Source organism: Hypanus sabinus, chromosome 18, assembly GCF_030144855.1.
Source record: "Hypanus sabinus isolate sHypSab1 chromosome 18, sHypSab1.hap1, whole genome shotgun sequence".
Lineage (NCBI taxonomy): Eukaryota > Metazoa > Chordata > Chondrichthyes > Myliobatiformes > Dasyatidae > Hypanus > Hypanus sabinus.
The window spans coordinates 66,136,534-66,157,818 of record NC_082723.1 but is presented as its reverse complement, the minus strand read 5'-3'; the positions used below and the strand labels follow the sequence as shown (position 1 = coordinate 66,157,818).

The window sequence follows — 21,285 nt, the reverse complement described above, 5'->3', positions numbered from 1 at the left end:
AGGTCGATTTAACCATATCCCAATGGTGTGACAATTGAAAATACCAACTCACCTACTAATCAGTACGTCTTTGGACCGTGGCTGGAAACCAGAGCAGCTGGAGGAAACCCATGTGCAAAATGGAAGGAATTACAAACTCACTTACACAGGATATTGCAATTTGAACTCCAAACTCCAACAACACAAAATGTAACAAAGTCACACTAAAGTGGAGCCCAATATGTAAGTCCCAATGCCGAAACCCGGGATTGAACCAGGGACCTTTAGATCTTCAGTCTAACGCTCTCCCAGCTGAGCTATTTCGGCTGACAATGCTAAGGTATTGTTATTCTCCACTCTCGTGTACCTCACCATTGCAGCATTCTGCACTGTTCTATTTTCATATATTTTGTTCCTCACCGGTCCATCATCTGCAGTATTGTAGTTCTACTGTGCTTTAAAACTCTCTATTCTTGTGTATGTGCTATTTTATTTCTCCTCTGCCTTGTACCTCACTGTTCCAGTATCAGTGGTATTGAATTTCCCCGTTCTTCGTACCTCAGCTTTCTTGACCCTCCTGTATCTCTCCTGTGCTCTAAGCCTCAACATTCCAGTAAATGTGGAATTGTGTTTCTCCTCTGCCTTAACATCAACGTTCCTGTACCTGCAGAATTGTATTACTTCCCTGCTTCGTAACTCACCATTCCTGTATCTGCTGTATTGTATTTCTCTGCTCCCTCGTCCTTCACCATTACAAGTTATTATTTATTGGATGTTATTGAGAGAGAGCAAACTTTGCCACTCAGGAACCCACTGAATTAACCCTATTACCTTTTAAAATAACCAATTAAACTACTGACCAGTCTGTCTTTAGACGTGGGGTGAACCCAGAGCTCCCAGAGGAAGCCCATGTGCACATGAGAAGGACGTAGAAACTTGCGTACAGAGGACGTCACAATTGAACTGCAAACTGTGATGCCCCGAGCTGCAATAGTGGCACACCAACTGCTAAGTGACCATGGACCGTGGGGCCCAATAAATAAGTCCCAGTGCCGAAACCCGGGATTGAACCAGGGACCTTTAGATCTTCAGTCTAACGCTCTCCCAACTGAGCTATTTCGGCTGACTCAGCTGCAATATTGTTGTTCTCCACTCTCATGTACCTCACCATTGAAGAATCTGCAGTATTATATGTCTCTTGTCCATTATACCTCACAATCCAGCATTCACACTGTTGTACTTCCATGTAATTTGTACCTCACCGGTGCATCATCTGCAGTATTGTAGTTCTACTGTGCTTTAAAACTCTATTCTTGTGTATGTGGTATTTCATTTCTCCTCTGCCTTGTACCTCACGGCTCCAGCACCAGTGGTATTGTATTACCCTGTGCTTCGTACCTCATCTTTCCGGACTCTGCAGTATTGTATTTCTCCTGTGCTTTGATCCTCAACATTCTAGTAAATGTGGAATTGTCTTTCTCGTGTTCTTGTACCTCACCATTCCTGTATCTGCAGAATTGTATTTCTCCTGTGCTTTGAGCCTCAACATTCCAGTAAATGTGGAATTGTCTTTCTCCTGTCCTTGTACCTCACCATTCCTGTATCTGCAGAATTGTATTTCTCCTGTGCTTTGAGCCTCAACATTCCAGTAAATATGGAATTGTCTTTCTCCTGTCCTTGTACCTCACCATTCCTGTATCAGCGGAATTGTACCTCTCTTGTGCTTTGTACCTCACCATTGCTTTATCTGTGGTATTGAGATTCCTCCGTTTCCAGCATCTGCAATATTTTATTCCTCTGCCTTGTACCTCACCGTGTGATATCTGCAGTATTGTATACTCATCTGCCTTTTTCCTCAACATTGCTGTGTCTTCTGTATTACTACTGTCGGCAGTACTGTGTTGCAGTATTGTGGTTCTGCTCTGCCTGGTTCCTCACTGTTCCAGCATCTGCAGTGTTTTTCTCCTCCTTTGTACACTCCATTGCAACATTGTACACTCCTCTGCCTTGTCCCTCACTATCCCTGCGTCTCCTCTACGTAAAACCTCATCCTTCCGGTATCTATAACATTGTACTTCCCTGTACTTTGCACCTCACCGTTCCTTTATCTGTAGAACTGTGGTTCTCCTTCGCCTTATACCTCATCATTGCTGCAGCTGCAGTATTGTACCTTCTCTCTGCTTTAGACCATAAGAGATGGGAGCAGAATTAGGCCATTCGGTCCATTGAGTCTGTTCTGTCATTTCCGCCATAGATGATCCTGGATTCCACCCCCCCCCCCCAACTCCATACACCTGTCTCCTTACCATATCCTTTGATACCCTCACAAATTTAGATAATCGCCTGCACTATTGTTCCTGCTTTATATCATTGGCTAATTTGCCCTCATTTACAGTTGTGACATTACCTTTATTACATTCCTTTTTCAGCTCCCTGTGCAAACTCAACTCCACACCTTGGCTACTATTTGGAGGCCCATACAGTATATGATTCCCATAATGTTTTTTCACAATTTGTTAACCCCACGCACAAAGATTCAACATTCTCTGATCCTGTGTCTCCTCTTTCTAAAGATGTAATTCCATCTCTTACCAACAAAGGCACACTACCGCCTATCCCTTCCTGTCTGTCCTTTCAATACAAAGTATATCCTTTGATGTTAAGCTCCCAACAATCACCTTCTTTCAGCCACGACTCAGTGATGCCCACAACTTCATACTGACCAATCTCTAATTGCGCCACGAGTTTATCCACATTATTCCGAATGCTAAGGACATTTCAATACAACACATTCAGTCCTGTATTCTTCACCCTTTTGAATTTTGCCACCGTGGTACTATTGAACTCTTTGCTCTGTCTGCATTTGCTTGTCCTTCCTTAAAATTCATGTTACATCCATCATCTGCTTGTAAACCCACTGGCTCATCCTCAGCTCTATCACACTGGTTCCCATGCCCCACCATATTAGTTTAAACCGCTCCCAACAGTTCTAGTAAACCTGCCCACAGTAATATTGGTCCCCCTCGGGTAAAAGTGCAAACCGACCCTTTTGTACATGTTACACCTGCCGCAGAAGAGGTCACAATTATCCAGAAATCTGAATACCTGCCCTCTGCTCCAATCCCTCAACCACGCATTTATCCTCCACCTCATTCTATTCCTACTCTCACTGTCGCGTGGCACAGGCAGTAATCCCGAGATGACTACCGTTGCAGTCCTGCTTCTTAGCTTCCTTCCGAACTCCCTGTATTCTGTTTTCAGGACCTCCTCCCTTTTCTACCCACGTCATTGGTACCAATATGTACCACGACCTCTGGCTGCTCTCCCTCCCATTTCAGGATATTGTGGACACACTCAGAAAATCACAAACACTGGCACCTGGGAGGCAAATTACCATCCGTATTTCTTTGTCATGTCCACAGAATCACCTGTCTGTCCCACTAACTATAGAGTCCCCGATTACTGTAGCCATACTTGTCAGTTCCCTACCCTCCTGATCCACAGGGCCAGACTCAGTGACAGAGACACGGCCACTGTCACTTCCCCCATGTAGATCCCGACCCCACCCCACCCCAACAGCACTCAAATGGAGAGTTTATTGTTGAACGGGCTGGTCACAAGGGTGCTGTCCAATATCTAAAGTTCTCCCTTCCCTCTCCTGACAGTCACCCATTTATCTGTCTCCTGTAACCTTGAGATGACTCCCTCCCTGTAGTTCCTGTCTATCACTGCCTCATTTTCCCTAACAACCCAAAGGTCATTGAGATACAGCTCCAGTTCCCTAACACAGTCTGTCAGGAGCTACATCTCGATGCACCTGGTGCAGATGTGGCCACTGGGGAGACTGGGAGTCTCCCGGAAATCCCACATCTGACACCCAGAACAGAACACTGGCCCTGTGGACATACACCCTGTTCTCTCCAGATTTAAATAATAAATAAGGAGTGAGATTACCTACAGACCTTGCTTCTGCCTGTTCTTGCCAAAGCCCTGTTGAGTCAAAGCCTTACCACTCTGACTCAGACCACTCTGATGATAACCGTTCCACAAGACGGTACAACACTTTTATGCAGACTGGATTTTTAAAGCTGGAGTTCTTATTTAAGTAAGGAGTGAACTTACCTACTTACGTTGCTTCCACCTGTTCTTGCCGAAGCCCTGTTGAGCCAAAGCCTTACCACTCTGACTCAGACAACTCCATTGATGACCGCTCCACTAAACGGGACCCCTCTTTTATGCAGACTGGATTTATAAAGCTTTTTGCACAATTTAAATAGGAATGCTTCATTGTGTATGCACAGTACTCCAATCAACGAAGTGCGCCGAGAAAACCTCCTGCTTATTAATGCTCTTCGCCTCGTCCCTCACCTCTACAGAATATTATTCATTTTATTTCACTGAGAGGTACAGCACAGAACAGGCCCATCCAGCTCACCCAGCTGTTCCACCCAGGAATCCACCGATTTAACCGTAACCTAATTGTGGTACGGTTTAAAAAATACGATTAACCTATGAACCAGTCTGGCTGTGGACAGAGGGACTGTGTACATGGGAAGGACGTACAAACTTACTTACAGAGGATGCTACAACTGAATTCCAAACTCTTAACACTATGAGCTGTAACAGTGCCACACTAACTGCTATGCTATCACGGTTACAATAAAGATGTAGCAGTGCCGAAACCCGGGATTGAACCAGGGACCTTTAGATCTTCAGTCTAACGCTCTCCCAACTGAGCTATTTCGGCTGATATGTCTGCATTTTTGTGGTTCACCTCTGTCTTGTACTTCACCATTCCAGTATCTACAGTATTGTAGTTCCTTAAACCTCACCCTTCCAGTATCTCAGAATCAGAATCAGGTTCATTATCACCAGCATATGTCCTGAAATTTGTTAACTTAGAAATTTGTTAACTCTGTCTAGCACCTCACTGCTCATTGCTCACACCTCATTGCTGCAAGATGCAATGAAGAACAGGGAGTTCTGGCCCACCAAACTTTACCTTTTAAAATAACCAATTAAACTACTAACCAGTCTGTCTTTAGATGTGGGGTGAATCCAGAGCACCCAGAGGAAGCCCATGTGCACATGAGAAGGACGTAGAAACTTGCGTACAGAGGACGTCACAATTGAACTCCAAACTGTGATGCTCCGAGCTGCAATAGTGGCACACCAACTGCTAGGTGACCATGGACCGTGGGGCCCAATAAATAAGTCCCAGTGCTGAAACCCGGGATTGAACCAGGGACCTTTAGATCTTCAGTCTAACGCTCTCCCAACTGAGCTATTTCGGCTGCACAGCTGCAATATTGTTGTTCTCCACTCTGGTGTACCTCACCATTGCAGCATCTGCAGTATTGTATTTCCTCGCGCTTTAACCCTGAACTTTCCTCTATCTGCAGTATTGTATACTCACCTGCTGTGTACCTCACCATTGAACTACCAGCAGTATTTTGCTCCTCCTCTGCCTGGTTCCTCACCGTTGCTGTATCTGCAGCATTGTGGTTCTGCTCTGCCTTGTACCTCAGTATTCCAGCATATGCAGATCTTCTCTCCTTAAAACCTCGTCCGTCCAATATCTATGACATTGTACTTCCCTGTGCTTTGTCTCTCACTGTTCCTGTATCTGCAGAACTGTGGTTCTCCTCAGCCTTCGATCTCATCATTGCTGCATCTGCAGTATTGTACCTTTCCTGTGCCTTAGACCATAAGAGATGGGAGCAGAATTAGGACATTCAACCGATCGAGTCTGCTCTGTCATTCCATCATGGATGATCCTGCATCGCCCTCAACTCCATACACCTGCTTCCTTGCCATATCCTCTGATGCCCTGACCGATCAGGAATCTATCAGCTTCTGCTTTAAACATACCCACGGGCTTGTCCTCCACCACCTGTGGCAGAGCATTCCGTGGATTCACCGCTCTGTGGTGGTCTCTAAATTAACCTGCTGGGAGCCTAAGTACCTCTGTACCTCTGAGGTTTGAATCTTCTCCACATTTAAATAATAGTCCGCACTATTGTTCCTGCTCTATATTATTGGCTAGTTTCCACTCATTTACAAATGTGACATTATCCTTATTACATTCCTTTTTCAGCTCCCTGTGGAATCTCAGCCCCACATCTTGGCTACTCTCTGGAGGCCTACGTATGATTCCCACAATGGTTTTTTTTTCTCCCTTGAGGTTTGTTGACCCCACATTCTCAGACCCTATGTCACCTCTTTCTAAAGATGTAATTCCATCTCTTACCAGCAGAGCCACACCACTGCCCTTGCCTTCCTGTCTGTCCTTTCAATACAAAGTATATCCTTTGATGTTAAGTTTCCAACTTTCACCTTCTTTCAGCAACAACACTCAGATGCCCACAACTTCAAACCGACCAACTGCGCCACAAATTCATCCAGCTTATTCCGAATGTTAAGCTTATTTAAATACAGCTCCTTTAATCCCGCATTCTACACCCTTGTGAATTTTGCCTCTGTGGTAGAATTTAACTCTTTGCCCTGTCTGCATTTGTACCCAATCACTGTCTTGTGCTTCCTTACAATCAAGTTACACCCATCATCTACTTGCTGGCTTATCCTCAGCTCCATCACACTGATTCCCATTCCCCACCATATTAGTTTAAACCACTCCCAAACTGTTCTCAGATCACATCTGCGGCAGAAGAAGTCCCAATTACCTAGAAATCTGAATCCCTGCCTCCTGCTTCAATTCTTCAATCACTCATTTCTCTGTCCACTCATTCTGTTCCTATTCTCAATGTCATCTGGCACAGGCAACAAGCTGGAGATTAGTACCCTTGAGGTCTTCCTTTGTAGCCTCCTTCCTAACTCCCTGTAATCTGTTTTCAGGACCTCCTCCCTTTTCTACCGATGTTGTAGGTACCAATTTGTACCACGACCTCTGGCTGCTCACCTTCTCTGTTCAGAAACTTCACAGTCCCTGGCACCTGGGAGGCAAACCACCATCTGGGTTTCTTTGTCACATCCACAGAATCACCTGTTTGTCCCCTAACTATAGAGTCCTCAATTACTGCTGCCATCCTTGTCAGTTCCCTACCCTCCTGAGACTCTGGGCAGGACTCAGTGCCAGAGTCACATCCACTGTTGCTTCCCCCAGGGAGCTTTCCATCCTCCCCCCAGCAGTGCTCAAAATGGAGTATTTATTGTTGAAGGAGCAGACCACAGGGGTGCTCTCCACTATCTGAAGCTCTCCCGTCCCTCTGCAGACAGACACCCATTTATTTGCCTCCTGTAGCCTTTGGGTGATTTCCTCCCTGTAGCTCCTATCACTGCCTCACTTTCCCTAACTACCCAGAAGTCAATGTGCTGCATCTCCAGTTCCCTAACACGGTCTCTAAGGGGCTGCATCTCGATGCACCTGGTGTGGATGTGGTCACTGGGGAGGCTGGGAGTCTGGCTGAAATGCCACATCTGACACCCAGTACAGAACACTGGCCCTTTAGACATGCCCCCTATTCTCTCAACAAGTAAATAAGAAAAAAATGAAACAAGAAGTAAGGAATGAACTTACCTACTTGCCTTGCTCCCAGCTTTTGCCAAAACCCTGTTGAGCCGAAACCTTACCACTCTGACTCAGACCACTCCGATGATGACCGCTCCACTAGACAGAACTCCTCTTTTATGGAGACGGTTTTAAAAGCTTTTTGCCAGACTTGCACGAGAACTCTTCGACTACATCTGCACATTACTACAATCAATGACTCCCACTGAGAAAAACCAGGATTGAACCAGATACACTCTCCCAACTGAGCTATTGTGGCTGATCTATCTGTCAGAATATGTTTCTCCCTCCCTTTTCAGGATATTGTTGACATGCTCAGAAACATCACAAACTCTGGCACCTGGAAGGCAAATTTTTGTGGTTCGCCTCTATCTTGTACCTCACCATTCCAGTATCTGCAGTATTGTATTTCCCTCTGTATGGTATCTCACCATTCCATCTTCTGCAGTATTGTAGTTCCTTAAACCTCACCCTTCCAGTATCTCAGAATCAGAATCAGGTTCATTATCACTGGCATGTGTCCTGAAATTTGTTAACTTAGCAGCAGCAGTTCAATGCAATACATAATACGGAAGAAGAAGAAAAAAATAACAAAAAGTAAATAAGTCAATTCACCGTATCACATATATTGAATAGGTTAAAATCATGCAAAAACAGAAGTAATGTAGAGGAAAACACTAAGGTATTATTCGCAGGTTAAATGGCCATCTAGGAAACGAATGGCAGAGGGGAAGAAGCTGTTTCTGAATCACTGAGTGTGCACCTTCAGGTTTGTGTACCTCCTGTCTGATGGTAACAGTGAGAAAAGGGCATGCCCTGGGTGCTGGAGGACCTTAATAATGGACACTGCCTTTCTGAGACACCACTCCTGGAAGATGTCCTGGGTACTTTGTCGGAGCCGACTAAATTCACAACCCCCTTTCTGTCCTGTGCTTTAGCTTCCCCTCCCCTGCACACCAGACAGTGATGCAGCCTGTCAGAATGCTCCCCACGGTACAGCTATATAAGTTTTTGAGTGTATTTGTTAACATGTCAAACCTCTTCAAACTCCTGATAAAGTATAGGTTTGGTCCTCAGAGATCTTGACACCCAGGAATTTGAAACTTTTCACACTTTTCACTTCTGATCCGTCCATGAGGATTGGTGTGTGTTCCTTCGTCTTACCCTTCCTGAAGTCCACAATCAGCTCTTTCGTCTTACTGACGGCGAGTGCCAGGTTATTGCTATGACACCACTCCACTATATGGCATACTTTTGTGATTCAACTCTGTCTTGCGCCTCACTGTTCCTGTATCTGCGGGATTGTATTTCCCCTGTGCTTTAAACCTCACTGTTGCTGTATCTGCGGTATTGTACTCCTCCACTCCCTCATCCCTCACCATTACAGAATATTACTTACTTTATTTCATTGAGAGATCCAGTGAAGAACAGGAACTTCTGGCCCACCAAACTGTGCTGACCTGCAACTCCCTGATTTAATTGTGTGATAATTCAAAAATACCAACTCACCTACTAATCAGTACGTCTTTGGACCGTGGCAGGAAACCAGAGCAGCTGGAGGAAACCCATGTGCAAAATGGAAGGAATTACAATCTCTCTTACATAGGATGTTGCAATTGAACTCCAAAGTCTGAACTCTGACACCACAAGCTGTAACGGAGTTGGGGCCCAATAAAAAGGTCCGGGTGCCGAAACCCAGAATTGAACCAGGGACCTTTAGATCTTCAGTCTAACACTCTCCCAACTGAGCTATTTCGGCTGACACAGTTGCACTATTGCTATTCTCCACTTGTGCTTTGTACCTCACTATTCCTTTATCTGCGGTATTGTACCTTTCTTGTGCTTTATAACTCACCATTGCTCTATCTACGGTATTGTAACTCTCTTGTGCTTTATAACTCACCGTTGCTTTATCTGCGGTCTTGAGGTTCCTCCCATTCCAGCATCTGCAATATTTTATTCCTCTGCCTTGTATCTCACCGTGCGATAACTGCAGTATTGTATACTCATCTGCATTTTTCCTCACCATTGCTGTATTTTCATTATTGTGGTTCTGCTCTGCCTGGTCCCTCACTGTTCCAGTATCTGCAGTGTTTTTCTCCTCCTCTGCCTTGTACCTCACCGCTGCTGCATCTGCAGAATTCTCTCTGCCTTAGACCATAAGAGATGGGAGCAGAAATAGGCCATTCAGTCCATCGAGTCTGCTCTGTCATTTCCACCCTGGCTGATCCTGGATCCACCCACCCCCCCCCCCCAACTCCATACACCTGTCTCCTTACCATATCCTTTGATACCCTCACAAACTTAGATAATAGTCTGCACGATTGTTCCTGCTTTGTATCATTGTCTAGTTTGCCCTCATTTACAGTTCTGACATTACCCTTATTACATTTATTTTACCCTTATTTCCCATAGTGGTTTTTTTACCCTTACAGTTTGTTAACCACATGCACAAAGATTCAACATTCTCTGACCCTATGTCACCGCTTTCTAAAGTTGTAATTCCATCTCTTACCAACAGAGGCACACTACCGCCTATCCCTTCCTGTCTGTCCTTTCCGTACAAAGTATATCCTTTGATGTTCAGTTCCCAACAATAACCTTCCTTCAGCCACAACTCAGTGATGCCCATAATGTCATACTGACCAATCTCTAATTGCGCCACAAGTTTGTCCACATTATTCTGAATGTTAAGGACATTTCAATACAACACCTTCAGTCCTGTATTCTTCACCCTTTTGAATTTTGCCACTGTGGTACCATTGAACTCTTTGCTCTGTCTGCATTTGCACCCAATCATCAGCTTGTCCTTCCTTAAATTCATGTTACATCCATCATCTACTTGTAAACCTGCTGGCTCATCCTCAGCTCTATCACACTGGTTCCCATGCCCCACCATATTAGTTTAAACCGCTCCCAACAGTTCCAGTAAAACTGCCCACAAAAATATTGGTTCCCCTCGGATTCAAGTGCAAACCATCCCTTTTGTAAAGGTCACACCTGCCACAGAACAGGTCCCAATTATCCAGAAATCTAAATCCCTGCACTCTGCTCCAATTCTTCACCCATACATTTATTTGCCACCTCATTCTATTCCTATCCTCACTGTCGTGTGGCACAGGCAGGAATCTTAAGATTACTACCCCTGAGGTCCTGCTTCTCAGCTTCCTTCCTAACCCTGTATTCTGCTTTCAGGAACTCCTCCCATTTTCTACCCACGTCATTGGTACCAATATGTACTCAAACTCTTACTGCTCTCCCTCCCATTTCAGGATATTGTGGAATCGTTCAGAAACATCACGAACACTGGCTTCTGGGAGTCTAACTACCATCTGTATTTCTTTGTCGCGTCCACAGAATCACCTGTCTGTCCCCCTAACTATAGAGTCCAAATCACTGCTGCCATCCTTGTCAGTTCCCCACCCTCCTGGGCCACAGGGCCAGACTCAGTGACAGAGGCATCTTTCTTTTTCAATCTTTTTATTAAATTTCATATATAAAAAAAACAACACATAATAATGAACAGATTACAAATTCAATAAACTTGAAATTACATTAGTAATAGGATAATAATATCCTATTAAACATCAATCAACAAAAGGTACATAAATCAATCAAGTCTATATAAATATATATGAAAAAAAACAAAAATAATCATCGAAAAAAGAAAAAAAAAATTGAAATTATATATGAGAAAAAATATATATTGAAAAAAAAATACTAAACTAAACTAACATGGGCAATAATAGCACTTTATAAATATATAAAGGTGTCAAGAAAAGAACTCCGGAACTCCATACCTGAACAAGGATAAGTAGAGAAAAGGATCTGAAATAGGCCAAATTAATTCATATGAAAATGTCGAATAAATGGTCCCCAGGTTTCTTCAAATTTAATTGAAGAATCAAAGATAGTGCTTCTGATTTTTTCCAAACTCAAATAAGAAATGGTTTGGGAGAACCACTGAAATGTAGTAGGAGGATTTACTTCTTTCCAGTTTTGTAATATAGACCTTCTGGCAATTAATGTTACAAAGGCAATCATTCGTCTGATTGAAGGGGAAAGCTGATTGCCATCTTCATTTGGTATACCGAAAATTGCAGTAATAAAATGGGGTTGTAAATCGATATTCCATACTGAGGAAATGACATCAAAAATGTCCTTCCAATAGTTATGTAAAGTGGGACATGACCAAAACATGTGAGTCAATGAAGCCACTTCTAAGTGACATCTGTCACATTGAGGATTAATATGCGAATAAAATCGGGCAAGCTTATCTTTAGACATATAAGCTCTATGTACAATTTTAAATTGTATTAAAGCATGTTTAGCACAAATAGAAGAGGAATTAACCATTTGTAAAATTTTTTCCCATTTATCTGTTGATATATTACATCGAAGTTCTTTTTCCCATTCTTGTCTAATTCTATCCGATATTTCTGGCTGTATCTTCATAATCATGTTATAAATAAAAGCTACTAATCCCTTCTGACAAGGATTAAAAGTAAAAATCAAATCTGAAAAATCCGATGGAGTTGAATTAGGAAAAGACGGAAGAATTTTATGTAAGAAATTTCTAATTTGTAAGTATCTAAAAAAATTAGATTTAGGTAATTCAAATTTGTTGGATAGTTGATCAAAAGACATCAAAATACCTTCAAAAAAAAGATCACGAAAACATTTTATACCTTTTCTTTTCCATATACTAAAAGCTTGATCTGTCAATGAAGGTTTGAAAAAAAAATTACATAAAATAGGGCTGTCCAAAGCAAAGTTTTTCAGATTAAAGAATTTGCGAAATTGAAACCAAATTCGTAGTGTATGTTTAACAACAGGGTTAGATATCTGTTTATTGAATTTGGCTAAATCAATAGGAAAAAAAGAACCAAGAACGGAAAATATAGAATATCCCTTAACCTCACTACATTCCAAATTTACCCACTGTGGGCACACAGGTGAATCCAAATCTAGTTTCCAGTACATTAGGTTACGAATATTATTCGCCCAATAATAAAATCTAAAGTTAGGTAAAGCTAGACCACCATCTTTTTTAGACTTTTGTAATTGCCGTTTGCTTAACCTAGGATTTTTATTTTGCCACACAAATGAGGAAATTTTTGAATCAATATTATCAAAAAAAGATTTAGGAATGAAAATTGGTAAAGCTTGGAATAAATATAAAAATTTCGGTAAAATCATCATTTTAATAGCATTAATCCGACCAACTAATGATAAAAATAAGGGAGACCATCTTGTAGTAAGTTGTTGAATTTGATGAAGCATAGGTAAAAAATTCAGTCCAAATAAATCTTTATATTTCTTGGTGATTTTTATACCTAAATAGATAAAGTTATCAGTAACAACTTTAAATGGCATCCTATCACTCAATAAGGTTTGCGCGTTTAAAGGGAATAACTCACTCTTATCTAAGTTTAGCTTATAACCAGAAAAGCTACCAAATTGAGCCAACAAGGATAAAATAGCAGGAATAGACCTACTAGGATTAGAAATATATAACAACAAATCATCAGCATAAAGCGATAATTTGTATAACTTCTCATTACGGGTAATACCAAAAATATTAGGAGACTCACGAATAGCAATAGCTAAAGGTTCTAATGCAATATTAAATAATAAAGGACTTAAAGGACAACCTTGTCTCGTACCACGAGATAATTGAACAAAAGAGGATCTATAATTATTTGTAAGAACAGAAGCAACAGGTTTATAATATATTAATTTAATCCATGATATAAAATTAGGACTAAAATTAAAATTTCTCAATGCATTAAGTAAATATGTCCATTCCACTCTATCAAAGGCTTTTTCAGCATCTAATGAGATAACACATTCTGGGGTTATAGGTGATGAAGTATAAATTATATTAATCAGTTTTCTAATATTAAAAAAGGAATACCGATTCCTAAGTGACAGAGGCATCGTCACTGTCACTTCCCCCATGGAGATCCCCCCCTTCCCCAACAGTACTCAAATGGAGCATTTATTGTTGAAGTGGCCAGTCACAGGGGTGCTCTCCACTATCTGGTGTTCTCCCTTCCCTCTCCTGACAGTCACCCATTTATCGATCTCCTGTACTCTTGGGGTGACGACCTCCCAATAGTCCCTGTCTATCACTGCCTCACTTTCCCTAACAAGCTGAAGGTCATTGAGCTACAGCTCCAGTTCCCTAACACAGTCTCTCAGGGGCTGCATCTTGATGCACCAGGTGCGGATGTCACCACTGGGGACGGTGAGCAACCAGAACAGAACATTGGCCCTGTAGACATTCCCCTATTCTCTCAACAGTTAATTAAAATCTGGAGTTCTTATTTAAATAAGGAGTGTGGATTGAACTTACCTACTTACCTCGCCCCCACCTGTTCTTACCGTAGAACTGTTGAGCCAAAGCCTTACCACTCTGACTCAGAACACTCTGATGATGACCGCTCCACTAAACGGGACCCCTCTTTTATGCAGACTGGGCTTTTAAAGCTTTTTGCTGGATTGCACGAGGATGCTTCGACCACATCTGCACATTACTACAATCAACAACTCCCACTGAGAAAGTCCTCCCGATTTTTAAAGCTCTTTGCCTCATCCCTCACCACTACAGAGTATTAGTTATTTTATTTTGTGGAGAGATAGAGCACAGAACATGCCAGTCCAGCCACCCAGAAGTCAACCGACTTAACCCTAACCTAATTATGGTCTAGTTTAAAAATACAATTAACCTTCTAACTATACTATCTTTGGAGGGGCTCTGTACAAGTGAAGGATGTATAAACTTACGATGTGAACTCCAAACTCTGAAGCCCCGAGCTGCAATAATGTGACAACAACTGCTATGGGACCATGGGGCCCAATAAACAAGTCCCAGTGCCAAAACCCGGGAAAGAACCAGGGACCTTTAGGTCTTCAGTCTAATGCTCTCCCAACTGAGCTATTTCGGCTGACACAGCTACTGTATTGTTATTCTCCTTGGTTCTTTATCTCACCATTGCAGCATCTGCAGTATTGTATTTCTCTTGAGCTTTGTACCTCACAGTTCCATCATCTGCAGCATTTTGCTCCTCCTCCGCCTGGTTCCTCACCGTTGCTGTGTCTGCAGCATTGTGGTTCTGCTCTACCTTGTACCTCAGTATTCCAGCATATGTAGATCTTCTCTCCTTAAAACCTCATCCTTCCAGTTTCTATGACATTGTGCAGCCCTGTGCTTTGTCCCTCACCATTCTTGTATCTGCAGAACTGTGATTCTCATCAGCCTTATATCTCATCATTGCTGCATCTGCAGTATTGTACCTTTCCTGTGCCTTAGACCATAAGAGATGGGAGCAGAATTAGGCCATTCAGCCCATTGAGTCTGCTCTGTCATTCCACCATGGATGATCCTGCATCACCCTCAACTCCATACACCTGCTTCCTTGCCATATCCTCTGATGCCCTGACCAATCAGGAATCTATCAGCTTCTGCTTTAAACATACCCACGGGCTTGTCCTCCACCACCTGTGGCAGAGCATTCCGTGGATTCACTGCTCTGTGGTAGTCTGTAAATTAACCTTCTGGGAGTCCACATTTAAATAGTAGTCCGCACTATTGTTCCTGCTCTATGTTATTGACTAGTATCCACTCATTTACAAATGTGACATTACCCTTATTACATTCCTTTTTCAGCTCCCTGTGGAATCTCAGCCCCACATCTTGGCTACTATTTGGAGGCCTACGTATGATTCCCACAATGGTTTTTTTTTCACCCTTGAGGTTTGTTGACCCCACATTCTCTGACCCTATGTCACCTCTTTCTAAAGATGTAATTCCATCTCTAACCAGCAGAGCCACACCACTGCCTATCCCTTCCTGCCCGTCCTTTTAATACAAAGTATATCCTTAAATGTTAAGCTACCAACTTTCACATTCTTTCAGCAACAACACTCAGATGCCCACAACTTCATACCAACCAATTGCGCCACAAGTTCATCCAGCTTATTCCGAATGTTAAACTCATTTAAATACAGCTCCTTTAATCCCACGTTCTACACCCTTGTGAATTTTGCCTCTGTGGTAGAATTTAACTCTTTGCCCTGTCTGCATTTATACCCAATCACTGTCCTGTGCTTCCTTACGTTCACGTTATTCCCAGCATCTACTTGTTGGCTTATCCTCAGCTCCATCGCACTGATTCCCATTCCCCACCATTTTAGTTTAAACCACTCCCAAACTGTTCTCAGGTCACATCTGTGGCAGAAGAGGTCCCAATTACCTAGAAATCTGAATCCCTGCCTCCTGCTTCAATTCTTCAATCACTCATTTCTCTGTCCACTCATTCTGTTCCTATTCTCAATGTCATCTGGCACAGGCAGCAAGCTGGAGATTAGTGCCCTTGAGGTCTTCCTTCGCAGCCTCCTTTCTAACTCCCTGTAATCTGTTTTCAGGACCTCCTCCCTTTCCTACCGATGTTGTAGGTACCAATTTGTACCACGACCTCTGGCTGCTCACCTTCTCTGTTCAGAAACATCACAGATCCTGGCACCTGGGAGGCAAACCACCATCTGGGTTTCTTTCTCACCTGCACTGAATCACCTGTTTGTCCCCTAACTATAGAGTCCGCAATTACTGCTGCCATCCTTGTCAGTTCCCCCCCCCCCCCCTGAGACTCTGGGCAGGACTCAGTGCCAGAGTCACATCCACTGTTGCTTCCCCCAGGGAGCTTTCCATCCTCCCCCCAGCAGTGCTCAAAATGGAGTATTTATCGTTGAAGGAGCAGACCACAGGGGTGCTCTCCACTATCTGAAGCTCTCCCGTCCCTCTGCAGACAGTCACCCATTTATTTGCCTCCTGTAGCCTTTGGGTGATTTCCTCCCTGTAACTCCTATCACTGCCTCACTTTCCCTAACTACCCAGAAGTCAATGTGCTGCATCTCCAGTTCCCTAACACGGTCTCTAAGGGGCTGCATCTCGATGCACCTGGTACGGATGTGGTCACTGGGGAGGCTGGGAGTCTGGATGAAATGCCACATCTGACACCCAGTACAGAACACTGGCCCTTTAGACATGCCCCCTATTCTCTCAACAAGTAAATAAGAAAAAAATGAAACAAGAAGTAAGGAATGAACTTACCTACTTGCCTTGCTCCCAGCTTTTGCCAAAACCCTGTTGAGCCGAAACCTTACCACTCTGACTCAGACCACTCCGATGATGACCGCTCCACTAGACAGAACTCCTCTTTTATGGAGACGGTTTTTAAAGCTTTTTGCAGGACTTGCTCGAGAACTCTTCAACTACATCTGCACATTACTACAATCAATGACTCCCACTGAGAAAAACCTCGTAATTTTTAAAGCTGTTGCCTCATCCCTCACCACTACAAAACATTCGTTATTTCATTTTGTTGAGAGAAAGAGCACAGAACACGCCAGTCCGTCCACCCAGGAATTCACCGATTTAACCCTAACCTAATTATGGTATGGATTAAAAGTACAATTAACCCTCTAATCATACTACCTTTGGAGGGTCTCTGTACAAGGGAAGGACGTAGAATCCTGCATACAGAGGATGCCACAACTGAGCTTCAAACTGTGATGCCCCGAGATGCAATAATATCCCCCAATTGCTATGTGACCATGGGACCCAATAAACAAGTCCCAGTGCCAAAAACCAGGATTGAACCAGATACACTCTCCCAACTGAGCTATTTCGGCTGAACACAGCTGCAGTATTGTTATTCTCCACTCTGGTGTACCTCACCATTGCAGCATCTGCAGTATTGTATTTCCTCGCGCTTTAACCCTGACCTTTCCTCTATCTGCAGTATTGTATACTCACCTGCCGTGTACCTCACCATTGAACTACCTACAGTATTTTGCTCCTCTTCTGCCTGGTTCCTCACCGTTGCTGTGCCTGCAGCATTGTGGTTCTGCTCTGCCTTGTACCTCAGTATTCCAGCATATGTAGATCTTCTCTCCTTAAAACCTCATCCTTCCAGTATCTATGACATTGTGCTGCCCTGTGCTTTGTACCTCACCATTCCTGTATCTGCAGAACTGTGGTTCTCCTCAGCATTCCATCTCACCATTGCTGCATCTGCAGTATTGTACCTTTCCTGTGCCTTAGACCATAAGAATTGGGAGCGGAATTCGGCCATTCAGCCCATCGAGTTTGCTCTGTCATTCCACCATGACTGATCCTGCATCCCCCTCAACTCCATGCACCTTCCTCCTTGCCATATCCTTTGATGCCCTCACCGGTCAGCAATTTATCAACTTCTGGTCTAAGTATACCCACAGACTTGTCCTGCACCATCTGTGACAGAGCATTCCACAGATTCATTACTCTGTGGCAATCTATAGATTAATCTTCTGGGAATCTTGCACGAGGACTCCTAAGTACCTCTGATGTTTGAACGTTCTCCCCATTTAGATAATGGTCCGCACTATTGTTCCTGCTTTATATCATTGGCTAGTTTGCCCTCATTTACAGTTGTGACATTACCCTTATTACATTCCTTTTTCAGCTCCCTGTGCAATCACAACTCCACACCTTGGCTACTATTTGGAGGCCCATACAGTATATGATTCCCATAATGTTGTTTTTACCCTTACAGTTTATTGACCCCAACTGCAAGATTCAACTTTCTCTGACCCTATGTCACCTCTTTCTAAAGATGTAATTCCATCTCTAACCAGCAGAGTCACATCACTGCCTTTGCCTTCCTGTCTGTCCTTTCAATACAAAGTATATCTTTTGATGTTCAGCTCCCAACTTTGACCTTTCTTCAACAACTCAGTGATGTCCACAACTTCATACCGGACAACTGTGCCCCAAGTATAATAAAGAGCACATTTTAATACAGTACCTTCAAGTCCTGCATTCTACACCCTTGTGAATTTTGCCTCTGTGGTACAATTTAACTCTTTGCTCTGTCTGCATTTGTATCCAATTACTGTCTTGTGCTTCCTTACATTCATGTTACACCCATCATCTACTTGCTGGCTTATCCTCAGCTCCATCACACTGGCTCCCATTCCCCACCATATTAGTTTTATTACAGCTGCCATCCTTGTCAGTTCTCTACCCTCCTGAGACACGGGGCCAGACTCAGTTCCAGAGTCACATCTGCTGTTGCTTCCCCTAGGGAGCTTTCCGTCCTCCCCCTACCCTTTGCAGTTCTCAAAATGGAGTATTTATCTTTGAAGGGGCTGGCCACAGGGGTGCTCTCCACTATCTGAATTTCTCCCTTCCCTCTCCTGACAGTCACCCATTTATCAGCCTCCTGTAGCCTTGGGGTGACTTCCTCCCTGCAGCTCCTATCACTTCCTCAAATTCCCTAATTACCCAAAGGTCAATGTGCTGCAGCTCCAGTTCCCTAACACGGTCTCTAAGGAACTGCACCTCGATTCACCAGCTGCAGCTGTGGCCATCGAGGAGCCTGGGAGTCTCACGGAAATCCCACATCTGACACCCAGAACAGAACTCCGAGTCTGTAGACATGCCCAATAATCTCTCAACAATTAAATAAACAAAAAACAAGAAGTAAGAAATGAACTTACCTACTTACCTTGCTCCCACCTGTTCTTGCCAGAACCCTGTTGAACCAAAGCCTTACCACTCTGACTCAGAACACTCTGATGATGACTGCTCCACTAAACGGTACCCTTCTTATATGCAGACTGGGTTTTTAAAGCTTTTTTCCGGACTTGCAAGAGGACGATTCGACCACATCTGCACATTACTACAATCAACAACTCCCACTGAGAAAGTCCTCCCGATTTTTAAAGCTCTTTGCCTCATCCCTCACCACTACAGAGTATTAGTTATTTTATTTTGTTGAGAGATAGAGCAGAGAACATGCCAGTCCGGCCACCCAGAAGTCCACCGACTTAACCCTAACCTAATTATGGTCTGGTTTAAAAATACAATTAACCTTCTAACTATACTATCTTTGGAGGGACTCTGTACAAGTGAAGGATGTATAAACTTACGATGTGAACTCCACTTACAATCTGAAGCCCCGAGCTGCAATAGTGTCACAACCACTGCTATGGAACTATGGGGCCCAAAAAAAAGTCCCAGTGCCGAAACCCGGGATTGAACCAGGGACCTTTAGATCTTCAGTCTAACGCTCTCTCAGCTGAGCTATTTCGGCTGATGTATCTGTCAGATTGTGGTTCTCCTTCCCTTTTCAGGATATTGTGGACGGGCTCAGTATCATCACGAACCCTGTCACCTGGGAAGCAGACTACCATCTCTGTGTCTTTGTTGCGTCCACAGAATCGCCTATGTGACCCCCTAACTATATAGTCTCATAGAGTTCCCTACCCTACTGAGCAGGGCCAGACTCAGTGCCAGAGGCACAGCAGCTGTTGCTTCCCCCCAGGTAGGTTCACCCCAATACCAATGCTCAAAATGGAGTATTTATTGTTGAAGGGAATGGCCACAGGGGTGCCCTCCACTATCTGGCATTTCCCCTTCCCTCTCCCCATCTATCTGTCTCCTGTGGCCTTGGGGTGTCTCTCACTGCCTCACTTTCCCTAACAAGCCGAAGGTCATCGAGATGCAGCTCCAGTTCCCTTACACTGTTTCTAAACAGCTGCATCTCGATGCACCAGGTGCAGATGTGGCCATCAGGGAGGCTGGTAGTCTCGCGGAAATCCCACATCTGACACCCAGAACAGAACACTGGCTCTATAGACATACCCCTATTCTCTCAGAGTTAAATAAGGAAAAAAAGAAACAAGAAGTACAGAGTGAACTTACTACTTACCTTGCTTCCACCTGTTCTTGCCGAAGCCCTGTTGAGCCAAAGCCTTACCACTCTGACTCAGACCACTCTGATGATGACCGCTCCATTAGACGGGACCCCTCTTTTACGCAGACTGGGCTTTTTGAGCATTTTGCCCAACTTGAATGGGAACACGTCCACTGTGTCTGTACAGTACTCCAATCAATGACTGACAGTAAGAAAACCTTTTGATTTTTAAAGCTGTTCCACCCGGGACGTATGATTTAAAAAGTACAATTAACTTACTAACTAATCTGGCTGTGGACAATGGGACTGTGTACATTGGAAGGACGGACAAACTTACTTACACAGGATGCCAGAATTTAAATCCAAACACAGACTGTTACTACAAACTGTAACACTGTCACAACAACTGCTAAGTGATCATGGGGCCCAATAATTAAGTCCCAGTGCCGAAACCCGGGATTGAACCAGGGACCTTTAGATCTTCAGTCTAACGCTCTCCCAACTGAGCTATTTCGGCTGACACAGCTACTGTATTGTTATTCTCCATGGTTCTTTATCTCACCATTGCAGCATCTGCAGTATTGTATTTCTCTTGTGCTTTGTACCTCACCAGTCCAGCATTTTGCTCCTCCTCTGCCTGGATCCTCACCGTTGCTGTGTCTGCAGCATTGTGGTTCTGCTCTGCCTTGTACCTCGGTATTCCAGCATATTTAGATCTTCTCTCCTTAAAACCTCATCCTTCCAGTTTCTATGACATTGTGCTGCCCTGTGCTTTGTCCCTCACCATTCCTGTATCTGCAGAACTGTGATTCTCCTCAGCCTTATATCTCATCATTGCTGCATCTGCAGTATTGTACCTTTCCTGTGCCTTAAATCATAAGAGATGGGAGCAGAATTAGGACAGTTAACAGATCGAGTCTGCTCTGTCATTCCATCATGGATGATCCTGCATCACCCTCAACTCCATACACCTGCTTCCTTGCCATATCCTTTGATGCCCTGACCGATCAGGAATCTATCAGCTTCTGCTTTAAA

General features: G+C 43.6%; 8 non-coding genes across 8 annotated transcripts; all 8 read right to left on the bottom strand.

Annotated features, from left to right (window-relative positions):
• Window positions 1–233: 233 nt before the first annotated feature.
• On the bottom strand, window positions 234–306 carry trnaf-gaa (transfer RNA phenylalanine (anticodon GAA)). The gene has a single exon. It is a non-coding gene; the product is annotated as a tRNA-Phe (tRNA).
• Window positions 307–1,029: 723 nt separating this feature from the next.
• Window positions 1,030–1,102, bottom strand: trnaf-gaa (transfer RNA phenylalanine (anticodon GAA)). The gene has a single exon. It is a non-coding gene; the product is annotated as a tRNA-Phe (tRNA).
• A 3,551-nt stretch (window positions 1,103–4,653) lies between these two features.
• On the bottom strand, window positions 4,654–4,726 carry trnaf-gaa (transfer RNA phenylalanine (anticodon GAA)). Its single transcript has one exon. It is a non-coding gene; the product is annotated as a tRNA-Phe (tRNA).
• A 474-nt stretch (window positions 4,727–5,200) lies between these two features.
• Window positions 5,201–5,273, bottom strand: trnaf-gaa (transfer RNA phenylalanine (anticodon GAA)). The gene has a single exon. It is a non-coding gene; the product is annotated as a tRNA-Phe (tRNA).
• Window positions 5,274–9,193: 3,920 nt separating this feature from the next.
• trnaf-gaa (transfer RNA phenylalanine (anticodon GAA)) lies at window positions 9,194–9,266 on the bottom strand. Its single transcript has one exon. It is a non-coding gene; the product is annotated as a tRNA-Phe (tRNA).
• A 5,118-nt stretch (window positions 9,267–14,384) lies between these two features.
• trnaf-gaa (transfer RNA phenylalanine (anticodon GAA)) lies at window positions 14,385–14,457 on the bottom strand. The gene has a single exon. It is a non-coding gene; the product is annotated as a tRNA-Phe (tRNA).
• A 5,117-nt stretch (window positions 14,458–19,574) lies between these two features.
• trnaf-gaa (transfer RNA phenylalanine (anticodon GAA)) lies at window positions 19,575–19,647 on the bottom strand. Its single transcript has one exon. It is a non-coding gene; the product is annotated as a tRNA-Phe (tRNA).
• Window positions 19,648–20,694: 1,047 nt separating this feature from the next.
• Window positions 20,695–20,767, bottom strand: trnaf-gaa (transfer RNA phenylalanine (anticodon GAA)). The gene has a single exon. It is a non-coding gene; the product is annotated as a tRNA-Phe (tRNA).
• Window positions 20,768–21,285: the final 518 nt, after the last annotated feature.